Source organism: Lygodium microphyllum, chromosome 6, assembly GCF_053477565.2.
Source record: "Lygodium microphyllum isolate KBCC chromosome 6, Lygodium_microphyllum_v1.1.10, whole genome shotgun sequence".
Classification (NCBI taxonomy): domain Eukaryota; kingdom Viridiplantae; phylum Streptophyta; class Polypodiopsida; order Schizaeales; family Lygodiaceae; genus Lygodium; species Lygodium microphyllum.
This window is the reverse complement of record NC_141140.1, coordinates 133,762,000-133,782,268: the sequence shown is the minus strand read 5'-3', so window position 1 is coordinate 133,782,268 and position 20,269 is coordinate 133,762,000. Positions and strand designations below refer to the sequence as shown.

The 20,269-nt window shown below is 39.0% G+C and overlaps 1 protein-coding gene across 3 annotated transcripts in view; it reads right to left on the bottom strand.

The window, feature by feature from the left end:
- Positions 1-11,526, bottom strand: part of LOC148035157 (uncharacterized) — a 70,613-nt gene extending 59,087 nt beyond the window's left edge. For 2 of the 3 annotated variants that reach the window (XR_015691161.1, XM_087680126.1), the window contains exon 1: positions 10,857-11,526. The gene's annotated coding sequence lies outside the window, so the exon portion shown is untranslated. The remainder of the gene's footprint in view (positions 1-10,856) is intronic. The other variant, XM_087680127.1, reaches the window with a different exon arrangement.
- Between the last annotated feature and the right edge of the window lie 8,743 nt (positions 11,527-20,269).

The window sequence follows — 20,269 nt, the reverse complement described above, 5'->3', positions numbered from 1 at the left end:
ACTTGCCTAAGCACCCTAGTCCAAGGATGATGAAATCATGCAATGCAAAGGGTAAGGTACAACAGGGGGAAGAAACCAATGTCGAAGACAAAGTGCTGAAGCCTGTAGAATACCAAGAAGAGTAGGAGCCCCCTCTCAACCTGGATGTAGATGCCGAAGAAGGAAGAGCCGCCTGATATCGGTCTTGTCGATCTTCATATGGTGCCGAGAACCATAAGAAATGAAAGAAGATGAAGTGGATGAAGCACCCCGCTGGAAGAGCAACATAGAAGTCACCACCATGATAGCATCAAGAGAGATATTGCATGATCCGCCTCAGGAGGGAAAACCGCAATATTGAAAGAAGAGCAAGCACTCCTAGAATAATGAAACCATGAAAGGAACGGTGCACATCCCCATGTCTCTAGCCCAGGTAGGACCAAAGCAATCTACAAGTTAGCCCTACACTGAAAGACAAAACCCTGCAAAAGAGATAAGAATCTGCAAATATAGAGATCAATGGTGAGATGCTCCAAAGCAAAGTATAACAGAAAGAAAATCTAACTCAAAATAAATGCAATGAATGTGTATGTGTAAGTAAATGCAACGGAAGACAAAAGAATAAAAAAGCTAAGGACAATGGATCCTATGGGCTCAACTCTAAGAGTGCCAAAAATGAATGCAAGACTGACCTAGGGTATTCGAAAGCGAAACATAACAAAAAAAAAATCTAACTCAAAATAAATGCAATGAATGTGTATGTGTATGTGTATAAGTAAATGCAACGGAAGATAAAAGAATGGAAAAGCTAAGGACAATGAATCCTATGGGCTCGACTCTAAGAATGCGAAAAATAAATGCTAGACTGACCTAGGGTATCCGAAAGGATCTAAAGACATGCTAGTCTAAAAAGGTGGCCACCATCGCATACGTCCAGTCAATCCCTCAAGGGTAGTGAAAGAGACGGGTTGTTGAGGTTGTACTCGAAAGAAGTAAGAGTGGAAGGCCTTGGAGCGACACTTCTTGTCCACATGACCTCCTCTCTCTAGCAGTGTATGCAAAACCGATTTTTCTTAGGGAGTTGCTGCCAAATAGGTCTAGATTCTTTGATTCCATTTGAGAAAGAGAAGTCACCCTTTGATTGGCTTGCCTTCGCAATGGCGCATGGCAGTTATTTCATGATAGCAAGCCAAGGACCCCAAGGAAGCTGTGAATATCAAAGGCAAAAGTTGTGATAAGTTATGCCAGTTAGGTTTCGAATGTTGGTTGGTGTCAGTTTGACCCTAGGACAATCAATTGGCCACTAAGTGTCACTGGTGACACTAGGGACTAGGCACTAATTAATTGATTAATGTCAATCTAAGGGTTGATTAAGCCAGCGGACCACTTGGAGTTGCAAATGGCTTGGCCAATTAAATTGTGGATAGGCACCTTTAGTTTCGGGCACACTTAGAAGAGCTGAAATTAATTTTCAGAATTGATTAATTCTGAAAATTCATTAATTGACTAGAAATTGTTGGAAAATGAGATTAGAAGGCTGCAATGGTAGAGAAGGCTATTTGGGGCTGAGAGACTGATGGAATGCAATAAGCTTGGGAGAGAGAGAGGTAGGCTGCTGCTGATCAGTTTCTAGGGCTGTGGGAGGCCATTGGCAGCAGGTGACAGCAATTTTGGAGGTGCCAAGGATTAGGTGACAGCAGTTTTGTGGTGCCCAAGTGCTAGCAACAGCAACACGATTGCATTAGATTGCCTCCAAAGAGCAAGCGACTGCATTTATTGTAGGTTGGAGTAGATAGCACGCAAATTGGAGGGTTTTCTTGCGAAGAAACTCTGATTTCTCTCTCATCTCAGTTTTCTCTCACCTTCCTCAACCTATTCTCTGAAAATCTCAACATCTCTCAGCCAATTGAAGGTGTTCTTAGTCTGATTTGGTGGACAGCAACGAGATTACTGCTGTAAATCCTAATTCCCTGAAGAAATTAGTATTTCTGCAACCACTTTGGGACCCGTGCCATCAGTTTAAAGGCATCGTACACCGAAATCAGCAGTTGAAATTCAAGGAATTGTCAGAGATTTCAGATGCTAGCATATCCCATTTGATTTGGGGCAGCATTTGGCCACTTTGTGGTCCCATTTGCACAAGTTCTAGGTGAAGATCAAGGGGTAATTTGCTCGAATGGCTTGTTGTATCGGTTACGACAACAAGGGGCTTCTAAATCAACGGAGGAGATAAAGATATCTCAGTTTGTACTCCATCCAATAGCAATACAAGTTAAAGAAATACCGCAAGGAATGCCAGCTTTGGAGCCAATAGGGTGTCCAATGTCCAAGAATGATACGGTAAAGTATGCATTTCAGTTTATATTCATTTCATAATTGCTATATCAGGTTTTACCACTCTCCAAGAATGAAGGCTGGTTTCATGGGTTGTCTAACCAAGGCTGTGATAACCATGGAATTGGCTTTCACACCATAGTGGCATCCCACACAATCTAGTGAGACAAAGAGGGAGCAGATTGACTTTCAAGTTCATGATGGGAGGTGATGCAAAGCATTGAGATTAATATTTGAACAAGGCTAAGGCTTCGTAGAGCAGAATGGATCGATTTGGGCATGATATTTACATGTTTATACATTGTTTGTGGCATGCAACACTGTGGGACCAGCTTTGCACCTTGTAACATTTGCATGTTATTGAAGTGTGAACAACATGTATGTGTGAATGGACAAATTTGTCCCGCATTTGGTCAAATCTGGTAACGGCAACTAAGGTTACTGCACTAGAGACAAGTATGGGTTGATTCAAGAACAAGGCACACGGAAATTACTACCATCAAGAGAGTACTAGTTTATGACAATAAGTCACTTGTGATTCGTGCTTTGAATAATGATAAAGAAATACCAAAAGGAGTGCCAACATTGGAGGCCTATCGTATGTATGTCTACCATACAAGAGCATTCTAGCTCTCTTGTTCAATGAACAATCACTCCACTGAAGACTATCATCATTAGCCTTTACTTCTTACACTACAAGAGAATATGCTTCTACCACCAAGTACTCCTTGTGCCACCTTGTCGTTTTTGGCAACAAAGATTATTTCGCATCGGCTACCAGATTTCTATGCTCAAGGCAATAAGAAGCATATAATGCGCACTAAGCTCTTATGAGAAAAAGGAGGCTACAAAACCTTGCTAGGCAATAAGTCCTTTTGGAGACCACTACAACAAGCTATAAAGATTCTCCCCACCTACTTTCAGGTTCAATGGCTTCCACAAACCTTGACTAACTAGTCTGCTCCATTAAGGGAGTGGTTATTGGCCACCACCCTCAACTTCTCAATACACTCCATTGAGAGATAGTGGCTGTTCATCACCACCTTCGGCTCCTTACTCCACTCCATCTAGAGATAGAGGTCATCACCCACTCATGGCTCCATAAGAGTTGCACATTCCCACGCCCTTGTATGCCTCATGCTAACCGTGAAACGCGTTTCCCAAGTAGTAAAACAAGAAACAGCTGAAACAGCTAAAACATTTCATTGAAACAAGAAACAGCTGAAACAGCTAAAACATTTCATTGAAACAAGAAACACCTAGGGGAAAACGGCTGACTGAAACAAGATTTTTAAATGAAAAACATTTGTTTTTTTGTGCTTTTTTTAGAGTTTTTACACACTCTACATGAAAGGGTTTGCATGGTATAAACATGTAAGATGCATCTCATTATTTATAAAGAAAACTATATCACATATTGTTCAACCGTTTCACTTGGCGTATTGCTTATGACTTGCCCAAAGGTAAAACATTTCGGAGTGAAACACGCCATTTCAAGGGTGAAACGTTTTGGGGGTGAAATGTTTCACAGTCACCTTGGTATGCCTCCACAAATACAGACTCTGATGAGAGCCTCAAGAAGAAGATTTAGAGGGGGGGACTTCAGAGGGGGATCTTCTTTCTTCAATTTTGAAGGGGATGACTATTCATGCACCTTGGCAACGAGTTTTGGCTTACTTCTCTACCATTTTCACCTCTGACCATGACTTGGTGGTTCTCTTTGCATTTTGTCCAACATAGAGACAAGGATAGTGTTCTCTCTCTCCCCAAGTTTAAGCATGCCTTCACATTCTCACCAACATGGATGTAGAGCTAGTAGCTTCTCTCTCAAGGTTGAGTTTTGAGCACCATTAGCTATCACCTTGTGTACTATCCTTCCTTACAGATTTCCTCTCGAGTGGAGTTTTTTCTTTTTTGGATTACAAGTGTTTCATTCGTCACTGAGAACCCTACCACACAAATGTTCTTACTTGGGGATCTCATTATGTTTATACTTGTCATGCATATAAAAGTTGTTTGCAAGTTAAGCATGTCTCTCGCTCCTCTTAAGGCACCTTTCTGGGCTTGAGTGGATGTATTGAGCAACCAAGGTCATTAGATGGATTAATAATTGATTCTAGTGCATCAATTCCTAATGTGATCTCCATTAACACCCAAAAAAAGCTTTATTTGTATTATTGGCATTTATTGGGCATGGTAGGAAAAATGCTCCAAATCCCCTATAAATAGGGCATGTGTGGGCATTCATATTCCAGTTCCGTTCATCTTTTCACTCGTTTTTAATGTTTTTAAGATCTGCAGCATACTGTTTGACATATACACACTGTGTTCCTCCCTGCAAACCCTACTGTTTGTTTATAATACCTTGATCACCCACTACTTGGGTAATGCCTGATTCATGAGAGGATGTTAGCATTGTACCTGGGTTGTATGGGTTGCAATGGGCATTTCATTTGCAGCTGAGTGGGCACTTAGTGGCCAGCATTAAGCACATTTCCTCATTACGGGCAGACCATTCTCAGCCGCCGGGCTGACTTGTATTTCTAGCCTCTTTACTTTGCTGGCCCACCTGATCCACATTAGCCCCATTACTGTCTTGTATATGTGCTGCATCTCCTCCCCCATTTTATCATACTTTGCACACTGCATCCTATTGGAGAGATGGAGACTGGAAGCCCTCTCCTGGTTGCCCACATCCTGTGTGGACTGTACACACCCATGCTCTGGTATACGAATTCCATTTCATAAATACTTTGTCTCTGAGTTCATCTGTTCTTGTCTTTCTGTTCAGTTCATGTGTGTCTATAGCAGCTTCTGTTGCTCTATGTCTGTCTCACAGTCAAGAGCAAGAGTAAATATTAAAATAGCCCTTTCTAGAGTCAAGAGCAGTCAAGATCAGCGTCCCTTTCTGGACTAGCCCAATTGTGCTCTATTAAAAACACCCACCGAGTTCAGTCACTCTAGCTGCTCCATCAGAATTACCCATTTTTCTGAATTCTTTTTATGTACACAAATATTAAAAATGGGTATCTCTGCACACACATGAAGTGTACTGCAAGCTATCTTGCTGTTGGGAAGTGTGTCACTCTCCACTCAAAAACTGTGGCCGTCCGTAATTGCATAGCTTCATATGCCCTTAGGAGACAATGTCTCCTTACTGGACTGGCTCTCCTCAAGCAACACAACCTCCCAAACTAGACAGCCCCAAAATTATCATAGTGTTGAAGCTCATATTCTCATTTATACAGTAAAGGACTAATTGCAATGGAAACAGAACCTTATTGTTATGATAGAAGTGTAGCAAGATAAGATATTTGTTGTAAAGAGATAAGGATATGCAATATGTGGACAAAAGGATCTCGTAATGATCCTCATTGTAAACATCTCAGATATTAGAAAAAGGGGCTCACCTACCCCATTCAATGTATCATGTATATATACAACTGCAAGTAATGAAATAAGCAACTATAGTTCACTCTACTTTTTATACTCTCTATTTCTCTTCATACATTGTGCACAATGTCTTCTCATCCACTTATCTTCTAGTCTCCCATCTTCAGTTCATGATATCAGAGCACCAATTCTAACTGTCTAGCCCATCATTTCTTCCCCACTATTTCCAAAACTACAAACTCCTTGTTCTTCTCTCTCTTTTTATTCCCATTAGTCTAATCCAATGGCTCTCGTCAAGAGCACTACTTCTTGCGACCACCACATCAAGTTCGACAAACTCAATGGCAATAACTATCAAGTTTGGAAGTTGAGGATAGAAATCTACCTATCTCGAGCCAACCTCTAGAACATCACCGATGGCAAAGAAAAATGCCTCAAACAAGAAGGAACAGACCAAGATGATTGGATGCAAAGAGATGAAATTGCAAGGATGAAGATTCTAATCCATTTTGGAGATCGACAAGTGCACCTTCTAAGAACAACACCCACTGTGAAACGTATTTGGGAATTCTTCAAAAATACCTATGAATACACAAATATTGTATATCAAATAACCATGTCCAGAAAGTTAGTCATTGCCACTTTGCATTAATATCAATCTGCTACCAAGTTCTTAGAGAAGTTGTAGTACTTGTTAGGTGAAACTATAATATCCGGTTTAGTCATTTCTAAATAACTACAAGCTAAGTTTCTCCTCTCCTCTTTGCCTCTATCCTAGAGAGCCTTCATCACCACTCACATCTCCATTGATAAACTCAAGCTTCAACCTCTCAAGCAAGAATAAGTCATGAGGGATATCTTTTCACTTCCTCTACCCAAGAAACCAAAGCTCTAGCCGTAACTGCCTCTAATCCAAAATATCCTCACAAAAGGCTTCACACTTTCATCAAAAGCCCAAAATTTCTCCTTGTTCTAACTTCAAAGGCATCCTTCGCAATCCTCATCATTTAACCTAATTTTCATTATTATCTCAATCTTCATCCATTCCTAAAAATCCTCACTACCACTTCATACATAATATGTATAAATGATAGGGTCATATTCAAAAACATTGTCGACAAAGAGACAAGTTTAATAAGAACCACTCAACGGCAAGCTCACTTTGTTAGTGTTAAAAGCTATAACACAGAAGGTCAATCAAACACCATCATCAATCTAGCTACAAGTGTTTGGGTACCTCATCAAGACTCCAAAGAAGAATACACTTGGTTCCTAGACCCTAGAGCTACTCATCATATGACCTTCCACAAAGAATGGTTGGTGAACTTCCAAAAGATATCCGCTCCACTCGATGTAGACATGGGACAAAAACATCCAACAAGCAAAAGGATATAGCACCATTCGAGTGAAACTTCCATCCAACCACATAATTAGGGTACACAAGGTTTACTATGTTTCAAATCTCAAGAAGAATCTTCTTAGCATCCGTGAGCTCACTTCTCAAGCCTCTCTCACTACTCACTTAAAGCTATAAGGACCATTAGTTGTTCACCTTCTATCAAACTTACTTATTTCAAATTAGGGAGGCTTTACACTCTTGGTTACTAAATCCTTAAACCTATTGCTAATGCTTCTGCTTATTCCACAACTCTCTCCTCAACAAGCTCATCTCAAGTCTCTCTTCTATGGCACTTTTGACTTGGTCATACCTCTCAATGTTCTAGGCATCCCATCATCTCTCTCTAATCTTCCCTTCTCTCAAGCTTGTACTCTTAGCAAAGCCACTCACCGTCCTTCCTCTAAATCTCACTCTATTACATCTCAATCCCTTCAACTTGTACACTTCGACATCCGCGGTCCTATCAATCCTACTTCTCTCATAGGAGAGAAATATTTCGTGGTATTAATAGATGATTATTCTAGATATACTATACTATATTTTCTTACAAAGTCACAAGTATTTTCAAAGTTTCAAGAGTAGAAAGAACTGATAGAGAATAAGCACGAGTTGCGAATCCTACCCTCCAAGCCACATGTAACAATTCTCTTTCACATGGTCAAAATTTTGAGTTTAGCCCCTCTGAGGTTTAAACCCAACAAAAAAAAGGTTACCCAAATGACAATTACCCCCATGACACCTCAGGGCCTGTTCACACTGCTTCTGCAGCACAAATCTATCTGTGCCTCCTACCAAATCTGTGTTTTCAGCTCATGCAATGCCTCACCATCATTCTTCTGAGCACAATGATGCTCCACAACAGCCTGGAATCTCATCAATCTCTCCTCCACATAATGCAGCCCACAGATGGCGCCATATCCAGCAGTCCAAAAACACAAGGCAGCAAAACACTCTCCTACTGATAAAACAACCCTGCCTTCAGCTCAGACAAAGCCATATTCAGTAGCTTCAGCCCTTAGAACCTCCAGCACCAGCAAGAGATCAAAGCAACAAAAGGACATCTTCATCAGTCCCAATTCCCCAAAGATCAACCCGCATTGCTACCGTGTCTTCTACCTATAGCACTATACCCCTACTACCCTTATTGTCAAAAGCATTAAGACTGCATTTCTCAATTGCCATTTAGAAGAAGAAATCTACATATCTCAACCTCCATATTTTGTAAATCAGAGATCTTCTAATTGTGTGTGTCTCCTTAACAAAGCTCTATATGGTTTAAAACAAGCACCCAAACAATGGTATACCCGAATACATGCCCATTTAGTATACCATGGTTTTTGAAGGCTCAACACTGACTATAACATTTATGTTTTTATGCAAGCCAATACCGTCAGCATCTTAAGACTTTATGTTGATGATATACCCATCCTAGCGAACTCATTTTATGCTATATCAAAAGCTAAATCCATCATATTCTTATAGATTACAATTACCAGCTATCGGCCTATGTATTATTGACTTGGAATTGAAATAAATCAATCCCTTCCATTCCTTAGAATGCTTCAACATGTATATATCCAAAATATCCTCTTCTGCTAACTAATTGTAATCCAATGATAATCCCTCTTGCTCAAAATCTCTGACTAAACCCCTCTACACCTCATTCTCTCTCCACTGAGCAAGCCAAAGAAATGAAAACTATCCCATATATGGAAGTGCTTGGATATTTAAGATACTTGATCACTTGTACGTGATTAGATTTATATTATGCATGACATATTCTCTCAAGAACTATGCATCAACCAACATACAAGCATTGGAAGCAACTCAAAAGAGTCTTGAGGTATCTCAAGGCCAATATGCTTTATCAAAGCACAATGAATTTACCTTAAAGGCTGATTCAGATGTAGATTGGGATGGAAACCTTGCTACTAGATCTCCTGCAAGATTTATTGTCACACAAGAAGATGGGCCTATGTTTCGAAGTACAAAGTAGCAAACATTAGTAACCCTTTCTACTACCGAAGCAAAGTATATGGCATCCAATATGGCAACACAAAAGATAATCTACATCAAAAAACGTCTACAAGACATCAGTTTTGCCTACTAATCTCAACCAATTCCTATCTTCACCGACAACAAGTTATGCATTTCTATAGCCCAATGGCCAAAACTAAGTCTTAAGCTCCGTTATATTAGTGTGGGCTATCGCTTTGTACAAGAGTTAGTAAAAACCTCTCATATTGCAGATAATGTTTCCTTTTGTGACAATGCTGCGAACTTTCTTACCAAGTCAGTTTCTCACCTAAAACATAAATTTGCAATGCAAATCCTTTGCATGCTCCAAGGACAGAGACATCGTATGGATGAATGGATGAATGTATGATCGTTATTATCAACTCTTTGATTGTTCTTTCTTTCAATTGTATTCAATTATATTTCCTATTTTACAATCATCATGGAATCCTTTTGGGGGGGAATATTAGGATAGAATTATAGCAAGATAAAATATTTATTGTAAAGAGATAAGAATATGCAACATAAGGACAAAAGGATCCCATAATTATCCTCATTGTAAGTATCTCAGATATTAGAAAAAAGGAGCTCACCTACCCCATTCAATGCATCATGTATATATACAACTGCAAGTAATGAAATAAGTAACTACATTTCAATCTTCTTTTCATACTCTCTGTATCTCTCTCCATACATTGTGCACAATGTCTTTTCATCTTCAGGTCAATGAAAACTTCCATCATTTGCTAGCTTAGCCTCCTCCCGTCTTTTATGAAAGTGGAGATGAGACCGCATCCTTTTATCAAATTGCTAACATTGAAAAGCAAATGCATCTTCTAATTTTATGATAGCTTGAGCATGTATTGCCACATACTTACTCTTCTCAAGAATCTTGGATTGCCTCTTCTTATATGATGCAAGATTTGGCAAAACTTCCCTGAAAACTTTAGACTCCAATTCTAAATATTTAAAAGTGGAAGACAACATCATAGTGATGGTTATTGGCTTCCCTTTTCTAAGTTGCTAAGCCTTCTAGACGTCCTCCATTCGCAATGCATGAACAATTTCTGACCAATGTCTTGCAATATATGAAAACCCTAGAGCTAAGATACAGAGAAAAATAATCTAGCAAGAGTTATAAATATGTAGCATTGTACGACGTGCATGTCATGATGTCCAAACGTGCATGCCACACAAGCATAACCCATCAGGACTTGTGGCTTGGAAAGATGTAAACCTGATTTGCAAGAAAAGACCAATGTTTTTTTCATGAATGTAACTGCCCAAATTGTATCTGTGTTTTTTTCATGAATATAAGAGCCAAAATCATGTTTTCAAGGCAAAGAGACTTTGTAAGAGTCAACAAATTTCAACAGGTACAAACAGTCCATAATCCAAAAATAAGAGTTTGCAAATGGCAGTGCTTGGATTGATAGGACTTTTAACAATGCATTGACAGTATAACCACATTAACTAAAGCTGGAAATGGTGCAGGCAGAGTCCAGCAATATTGCAGAGCTAATGATTGAATTCCTCTCGAACAATATTGCAGAGATAATGATTGAATTCCTCAAAAATGATGAACCGATTGGCAACCACGACAAATAATATTGCAGAGCTAATAATTGAAATCCTCTACAATAATATTGCAGAGCTGATTATTGAATTCCTCTAAAGCTCTCACCGATCGGTGATCACGAGATGGGAAGGGAAAGGTGAAGATCATAACGCTTACCATGTGCCTCACACGGGCTTCTCGAAGGTGATCTGTTCTCGGAATTCCTGAACCTTCTTTTGGATCATGTCCACAACATGGGGCTGGACGAAGAGGCGGCTATCGTCAAGCACATGGATGATGAATTTCTGAGCATTGGGCATACTCTCGTTCAAGCTGATGACAAACTGTGCCATAGGGATGTCGCTGCGATTTTATGAACAAGATTACACATTGGAACACATAGAAATAAGAAAGACTTATCCTGGTTCAAGATTCCCTTAGAAAACAGGGCAGAGCCTGTAGAAGCAGGAGCTTCAACAGGAAAACAGAGCGAGAATAGCAAAGAGTTATCGTGGTTCAAAATCCCCCAAAAAACAGGCATAGCCTCTCCAAGCAGGGAGTCGCACCATTCAATATACACGCCTCTGATCGCATTCACCATCGTGTGCCGATGATCGATATGTCTGCAGTGTGTCGTACAATGTCCATAGAAGGAAGGAAAAGAAATCTTGCTTCAGGCTTTAAGCTTGGCGCGACTAAACCTTTCGATAAGGAATACTGGCTAGTGCCCATGCAAGCCTAGGGTGCTGTTCTCACAGGGGTTTCCACAAAAAAATTCCTAGAAAACGGTTTGTGGTTTTCACCAAAAACCCCTCCTCCACCCCTTGAAAACAGCCCCTCCGTTTTCCAACGGGAAACCCCGGCAAAAATTGGGGCATGCAACGATAGCCAGCCTTCCCCCCACGAGCCCACCACATCATTCAATATTGCACCATATGCAAGGACGCGAGCGGTAACACCACGCCAACGGTGCCTTCTATGGCCCTGGATCAAAGCGAATAGTTCTTTGCATGCTCCTTGCCTACATCCAATCTTTGCAACAATAAGGTGAGCTCCCACATTTCCCTACCAGCTTTTTTATGTGCTCATAGCTCTTAGGTTTCCATTCTTCTCTCGCTGCTACAGATATCAAGCTCATTGCACAACCAATCACAATTGCAAGTTGAAGGATTCGCTCTTTTGGTAAGTTTACTAGATCGCATGCTTGTGATCTTCAATCACTCCCCAATATTATCGCCTCTTCATTTGCACAAACTATTGATTCTTATTTCTACAAATTTTTGGCTATGTTGCATGTGCAGCAACACAATGGCTGGAACCAGCAAAGCAAATGTGGAGTCCCATCAATTACACAAATTCGATCAAAAGAGGGACTTCTTTGCACACGCATACATTGCATTCGATGTCAATTTCTTCCTAGTCGCCTCTTCTCTCCATTTCTTGCATTGAATTTGTGTTGCTCTTTCATGCTGCATTTCCCTCCACAAAAATGTCATAATTATGGTATTGCGGCTTCTTAGTTGGCCTACCTGTGGTTTTGTATTGCACCTTCACTTGGCTGTCCTGTGACTTTCTGTTGCACCTTCGTTGACTAAGGAATTTCTACAATTTCAAAGAGTCGATGTTGGGAATTTGCAATCATTCAATCCCAAAATTCCAAATTGCAACCCATGCACGAACTACATTACAGATTTGCAGCATTTCTGACTCGTGCCTTCACTGCACATGTGTCTCCCCTAAACTATCACTTATTTCTTGCATTATTGCATCCTTGTTTGTACTTGCTATCATGCTTGTGCACATGTTTTGCATTTGCATCGACAAATGCACTTCTTATACATCCATGTGAGCTTTTTTCTACTACTCTATGTCAAAATGTTGCATATAAATTATTTTTGTTCATGATCAATACAAACCTATTCTCAGTCACCAGTTACATACTGGTTTCTTGCATGATCGTCAAATTGAAGAGTAAGACAAGATCTCTAAAGGGTCTACTTTTTGGCACCATTAGATTGGCATTGACCAATCATAGAGTGCAGATGATTGTTTGTGAATTATTTTATTCTTCAAGTGATCATACCTTGGAGTTTGTGAGAATATGTCATGTGTTTCAGATTTCGAAATTTCTCCCTTTTTTTAAACAAATTGCAAAAGGAAATCCAGTCTATGTTGTATTTCACATGTTGAAATCTGTCCATAATATAGAGCATGAATCCAGGCAAACATCTACCCTTTTTTCCATTTAGAAATTTGCATCCTTGTTATTTAGGATTCCTATCAAATTGCATATGTGCTCCTCGTGCTTTGAATTATCTATCGGCTTTGATAGATTATGGAATGCTCAAGTATGTATATGATCTTAGTGACAATTTCATATCTCATTATAGTTTTTGTGTTTTCTACGTATTATGTTGCAAAATAAGAGAGGATGTCTTCACAAGACTGGTAACTATGAGATGAGGTGAATGGCTTGGATGACTCCTTTATCCCTTCCTCTCAATTGGAGAATGATAGACACACCTCTTCACACACCCTTGTTGGGCAACAGAGCACTTTGCATCCAATACCTTCACACTCTATGAATATCTCCTCTCAACACTCAAGCTATGGCCTTTTAGGAGGGCCTTTGGGAGCTGGGCTCTGCTTACAACTCACTGCGTCCATGGAGAGGACTATGCAGCTCCACATTCCCTATCCTCTCAAATAATTTCCTCCATGGTGTCTCTCCCACCTCTAAACAACATGACCAATTACATTTAGGGATTGTCAGGGTTCCATTCCCCTATCCACATCACCATGGATCTCCAATGTCCATGAAAGTTTTGTCAATGCAATGCCACAATGACTCTTTTGCTCCAACACCAATACATGTGATGGGCAATCCCACAACTTCAATTGCCTCGATTCAAATGCCATTTTCGAGGTATCTAGGCATGTCCTCTTCGAGCATTTCAATGACTCCTCTTCATGTTGCAAATGTCACGTTTGAGTGCCACAACAACATGCAAGAGTCCACACCATTGTTGAATGAGGGGGACCATATTTGCACTGATAATTTTGTGCCCTTGAAGCAAGAAACCTAAGAGGATAGCAACCCTCCAAGTGATAGAAATAACAATGATCCAATTGCTCCAACAAATGACTCCCAGGGTGCCAATACAAATCCTTAGAGTTCTTGGAAGATCATGGTACTGATTGTCACAAAGCTGGACTTGGATGGTGAGATTGAAACCAATGTGATGTCCGTATACATGAGAACTACCATTTGAAGATGGAAATTTGTTGACTGACCGTTGCACAAGGGAAAATGCCCATAGATCACCCAAGCAATGCAAGACTCAATGGAATCGAATGAATCAAGAGTACAAGGTCATCAATGATTACGAGCCACATATCCCTTAGGGCCACCCGTCATATTGGCAAATGTCCTCAAGGGAGAGAAAGTCAATAAAGCTGCCAACATCATTTGACTTGTGGGTGTATGAGGTCATAGAGATCTACACAGGCAATCAGCCTGGAGTTGATCCCAGGGACGATGTCATTGATACCTCCTCAAATCCACCAAGTGCATAGCCATTAGATACTACTAGATGCATTTTTCATATGTTGATTGTTGCTACTTGAATTTGAGCTTGCTAATATGTTTGCAGTATTTCATAGTACCTCCTACACAACAAGAGACCCAAAACAACGATGGTTATGGTTGGTGAATCACACCATGGAGAGGGAATGGAGAATGATGGTGACAATCATGTTCCTATAGACATTTCTTTGATGGGGGGTACAAGTGGCGAAAGCGAAATAGGACCACACTAGATAGATAATTGGAAGAGACCACTAAGGAGATGATGGATCATTTCTCTAAGATGGAGAAAAGGCATGCGGCATGGGAGAACGGAATCTCTTGAAGCAACCCTGGCCATGCAAAATGAGAGGTTTGATCAGTAGATAAAGAACAATTGTGCCCACACAAAAAATGAGAGGGAGGAAAATGAAGTTATGAGGGATCTTGCTACCTCTATGAGGTGACCACGTTGTCGAGCCATAGACCTAATCATAAGGATTTCCACTTGTTTCGAGAGTTGAAATCATTGTAGTGAAATCAAACTCATCAATTGTTCTCTAAAGTTCATGCTCTTCTTGGTTTATTACTTCATGTTTCACGATCTCTGGGTGTATTGTGTGCATTTTAGAAAACTGAGCAACAATGTGATGTTGTGTATTGTGACAACTTTAAAAACAAGGAAATGGTAAACAAACATTAAATATTTTCTCAAAACAACCATGAAGACAAGTTTAAAAACAATAAGTGAATGTAGTATCAAGTTGAAGACATAGATTAAGACAATACCCTAAACAATATAAACTTTTCATCAAATGGAAATTCATTTTCTCAACCACTTCTATGAACTACATAACAAGCAAGGCAATCCTGTTGGATCTCAGCATTGTGCAATCTTGTTGGTGCATACACTAGCAAACCTTATGTTGCAAAGGAGCATAATCATGATCAATGATTTCTTTGCCACCATCAATACAAATATTATTCAATACACAACACACCACAATGCACTTAGTGTGAACTTTGGCATGGGTTGTGTTTTTTTGCTTTTCAAATATCCCCATCGTTGTTTCAAGTGACCAAATGCTTGCTCAAAAGCACTCTAATGTATGCAATAATGTAATTGTACTCCTTTTTAATATATGTTGTAGCCAACTTATAAGGAGTCATCAACCAATCATGTAGTGCAAATCCATTGTCGAAAATTATGTATTCTCTGATAGAAAAGGGTCCATTTGAGAATTGTGGCCCTAAGAGATACTACCCATTTAGAGCTCATGCATAGAAACCAAATTTACAAAAGACTCAACTATCATTCATGTGTGGCACTAGGCCAACTAGAATAGACATCCAAGAAGTGCATATCCATGTCTACAATGCACTAGAAAGACACTGAATCATTTTTTTCCTTGTCAAACCAACTAGCTACGCTCACACCATGGGGTTTGTCCATCTTCATATGAGTCACATCTAGAGCCCTATAGTAGTTGGGAAAACCCTTGTGTCGGAAGAAGCCATCTTTCACTATGGACATGCTTTCTACATCCGTAGGCATTGAATGCCCAAAAAAAAATTGTGCAACAAAACAACATCCACAAACTTTCATAGAATCTTTGAGATTGTGAAATTTTCTACCCTTAGATATTCTCAGATCTCAATGTATCGTATGTTGTTGGCAAGGCGAAGCACTGTGATAACCACCATTTTCTCAACTAAGAGAACTTTGCTGCATATAATTCTCAAAGGGTTTGAAATGTCTCCCTATTTCATGTACTCATGCATCATCTCCTCTTGTTGCATTCATATAAAAGTTCCACTAGTTGAGCGATTTAGCCTCCACATAGAAGCTAAATAGAGGAAACTTTGCATGCCATTTTGTAATGACCCCTTACATTGTCCTGATAATGATGAGGATAGAGGCATACATGTACATATGATCCATGTGATGGAATGATACAAATGCCTTTGCTTGCAATCCATCTATTTCCATCTCCTCGATATCTGCATCGTCATCATCATTAGCAATTGACATGATGTTTTTCCAATACATGTTCAATACAATGAGGCACAGAGCAAGCACTTTCTTTAATGCAACATTTATTTGGTCGGGGCTAGTCATTGCAAAGAGCGATGAACAAACTTAGCTCTAAGACATCATTGCAAGATCACAATCGGCACCGCAAAGAAAGAGGATCCAATCAGGCGGGAATTGCAACTAGCAGGTCTAATCAAATAGCAAGCATTATGTTCTTATTGTAGAAGGGGTTACTCTTTTTGTGGGTGCAAATCCAATAACACCAATAGTTTTCTGGTCTCTACTTTTCCTCAAGTTCCCCTCCTCATTGTAATTATCCACATCGAAATCTAATCATCCACACATTGCATCAAAATTTCCAAGCAAAGAACGGCATGAGTTGGTTCACTCGCATGACATGTTGTGAAGCATTTCTTCGTCTCTACAAATTACACACATATTGGAAAGTTCGCCATTGCTTGCATACTGCAATGATCTTCAACATTTGGGGCAATGTGCAAGTTGAAGAGTGAACATGACAATTTCATGACTAGCATCATGCATTCTCCATTAACAAACATGGACATTTGTAGATCACTATACCATCAAAAGATGTCCCTCGGTTTATTGTTTCAGCATGGTCTCTAATAGTGGATGGCTAGCATATTGTTTTGTCAACATGTAGACCATTAATAGCTTGTCATATTTAATGCAAGTAATGTGCAAATGCAACCAATACAGTATGATGACTATTGGGGTTTCAAGTCAACAAAGACACTCTAAAAGAGGTTTGATAGAGGCCAACTTCTCATTGGCTTGTAATCATTTTATGGTACATTGACATTATAATTTGCAAGCTAATGGGTTGTAGCAAATTGTGAGAATTCTAAAGACCATTTCATTCGCATTGAACAGATTTACATGGCATTATGATATGCATTCAAATGATATAAAAAGGGTATTCAATATCAAAATTTATCGATGCAAGTTGGCATGTGTGTCTCTGGAACAAGTATAAGAACAACTCCTAGGCTTTTGTTATCCTAGCGCTAAGACATATGGGTCTTAAGAACGATTTTGTTTTAACTCCCCTCTTCTCTCTCTCTCTCTCTCTCTCTCTCTCTCTCTCTCTCTCTCTCTCTCTCAATTATGTTCCCTAATATTTTTATCTTACAATTTTGCAACTTGCTTGTGGAAATATATGTAGCACTCCACTCCTTCTCTACCATAATAGTATATGGACATGTGTTTGTATATAAAGCTTTATATAGGAGAGCATGGATCCATTGGCTTTATAAGTGTTTGCACGTCATTAACTACACTCACACATTTACATGAGTTTCCATCGATATGTGTACATATGGCTGTTACATTTGTATATGCACATGTATTTGTCCCCATATTTAGCAATGTTATAGAAGGGTGTGTGCTCATGTATCTAAATGATTGTGGTCTATACATAGGTGAATATGTGTGTGTGCGTGTGTGTGTGTAAACAATTGTCATGCAAATCAAGGTGGTAAAAAATATTGACTTTATCAATTAGATGGATGATTGTGTGAATGTGTACAATTTTGCATATACATGGTTGTGTGTCTTCTCCTATATGCTTATCAGATTAATAATCAAACATTGACATGCACAACATACTTAGACTTCATGATATGTATACCTCACACAACATACTCCATGACACCACTTTTGTCTTGTAGGAATGTACTCAGAGACTTTGTAAAAAACACTCATGTTGAGATATTTTGATTAGTCTATCAATAACGATCATAAAATACTTATGTGCATGTTATAACCTCCATGTGTCTGGATTAATGCGGAAGGGTATGGCTCATGCATGGACAATGAAAGAAAATCACTTAAGCTTGTTTCTAAACAATTAGAGCAAAATCATAAAAGAAAATAATGTGAGAAAATTTGTACATTTGCCATGTAGGCTCGGACATGAAGTTAGGCTCTGTTGATGGTGCACAGATCGGATGCTGTATGCGTACGTAGCGAGCACTGGAAGGTCCCCAATAACAAAACAACTCTACTTTTGCACAAAAAACAAGAGAGAAGACTTGCACGACATGAAGCAAAAGACTAATTGGGTACAATCTCCCCCCATGCCTTGTGTGAGTGCTCCACAAAGCATGTATTTTACATATTATTAATCTCCAAGCTAAAAAATAGCCCAATTTTTCAATTAGCACGCTTTAGCTTTTGTGTTTGCTTTTGTCCAAGCAAATAATAAAGCAATTGGGTGCCCAAAGAGTCAGGCTGTGCCCAAATACAATGTTCAATAACAAATATTTAAATCGTGCGTCCATGCGCATACAAAATAATAAATATATGTCAAGTACTTTAATAAGTAAGCGTGTAAAAATAAATATTGGTGCCACACCTAAGATGTGCATCCATAAAAAATGATAAATTCTTCTAAATAACTTGAATACACGCTATCGCCTATAGTACTTCCCAACGCCACCGTTGCCTACTCTACACATCAACTGAAGCATTCACAATTGTTAGAAAAATTATAAAATTAAACTGACAAAAGTGAATATCTAGCAATCTTCAGCTACAAAATAAATAAATTGGTTAGAACTCAATCCTAACCTTAAATTATTATGAGTGCGTACTCTAAACTCATAAACGTCCATTAATTTAAATATGTATTTTGCAGAATCACCCGCTATGGAATCACCCACTTACACATTAAATTAACGAGACACTCGAAAAGGACAGGCGTCCCCATCGACTTTTCGCAAAAGGAATCCACCTTGTGTGTGAGCCTCGGCAACAAATATAATTTTACGGAATCCACCATGGAATATGCCTCCTTGCATCATACCCTCGGGGTGGGATAGCAATTGTCCTCAATTGCTATTAGCTCATTGTGGAGGTAACAGTGAGGGGTAAGCACTTAGGTCTCGAGCGTGCATCCATTGGGCCTCTTCAACAGGATGATTTTTAAACTTAACCAAATATCTAGAATATCTATGGCCAGTTCTAGTGGTCATAAAGTCAGTATCTAGAATAATTTTAGGTTCAAGGATTTCAGTTTCTTCCTTTAACAAGGGAGGATTTTCATAGACATGGTATATAGGTAATTGGCCTCTAAAAGGTCGTAATAAACTGATATGAAAAGTGTTGTGGATTTTTGAGTGTTGGGGTAATTCTAGTTTAAATGCATTGTCATTGATTTTGCGAATGATCTTGAAAGGTCCATAAAATCTAGGAGCTAACTTTACAATGGGGTGTTTGTCAACACTTTGTAATCTTCTCTTTTCAAGGTGTAACCAAACATAATCATCAACTTTGAAACTTGTAGCTTTTCTTCTCTTGTTAGCTTATTTTATATATGATTGCTGGGCTTTCACAATCATATCTTTAACTTCATAAAAAATAGTAGCATGCATGTTAGCAATATCATTAGCAGCTTGAACTTTGTTTGACAATGATGTAACATGTGTAAGCAATCTATATCCATAAATAATTTCAAATGGTGCTTTGTGTGTAGCTATATGTGGTGTGTTATTGTATGCAAATTGAAGTAAGTATAAATGTGTATTCCATGTTTGTGGTTTTGAAATTGTGTATGCACGCAAAAGATCTAAAATTGTATTATTAGTAGCTTCTGTTTATCCATTTGTTTCAAGATGAAATGCAGATGAAAAATCAATCTTTATTCCTAAATTAGCAAACAAAGTAATAAAAAAATTATTGTTGAATCTAGAATCACGATCAGAAATAATAACCTTTGGCAAACCACGATAAGTGAAAATAGTTTTTAAAAATAATTGAGCAGCTTAAGATGCAGTTAATGTTTTCTTGCATGGAATGAAATATGCTTTTTTGCTAAACCTATCTACAATAGTCCAAATCATATCATGATTAGCTTTAGTGTTAGGCAAACCAGTAATAAAATCCATTGAAATCTATTCCCATAGTCATTTTGGAATTGGTAAAGGCATTAATAAACCATACTGTTTACCATGGTGTCATTTAACTCTT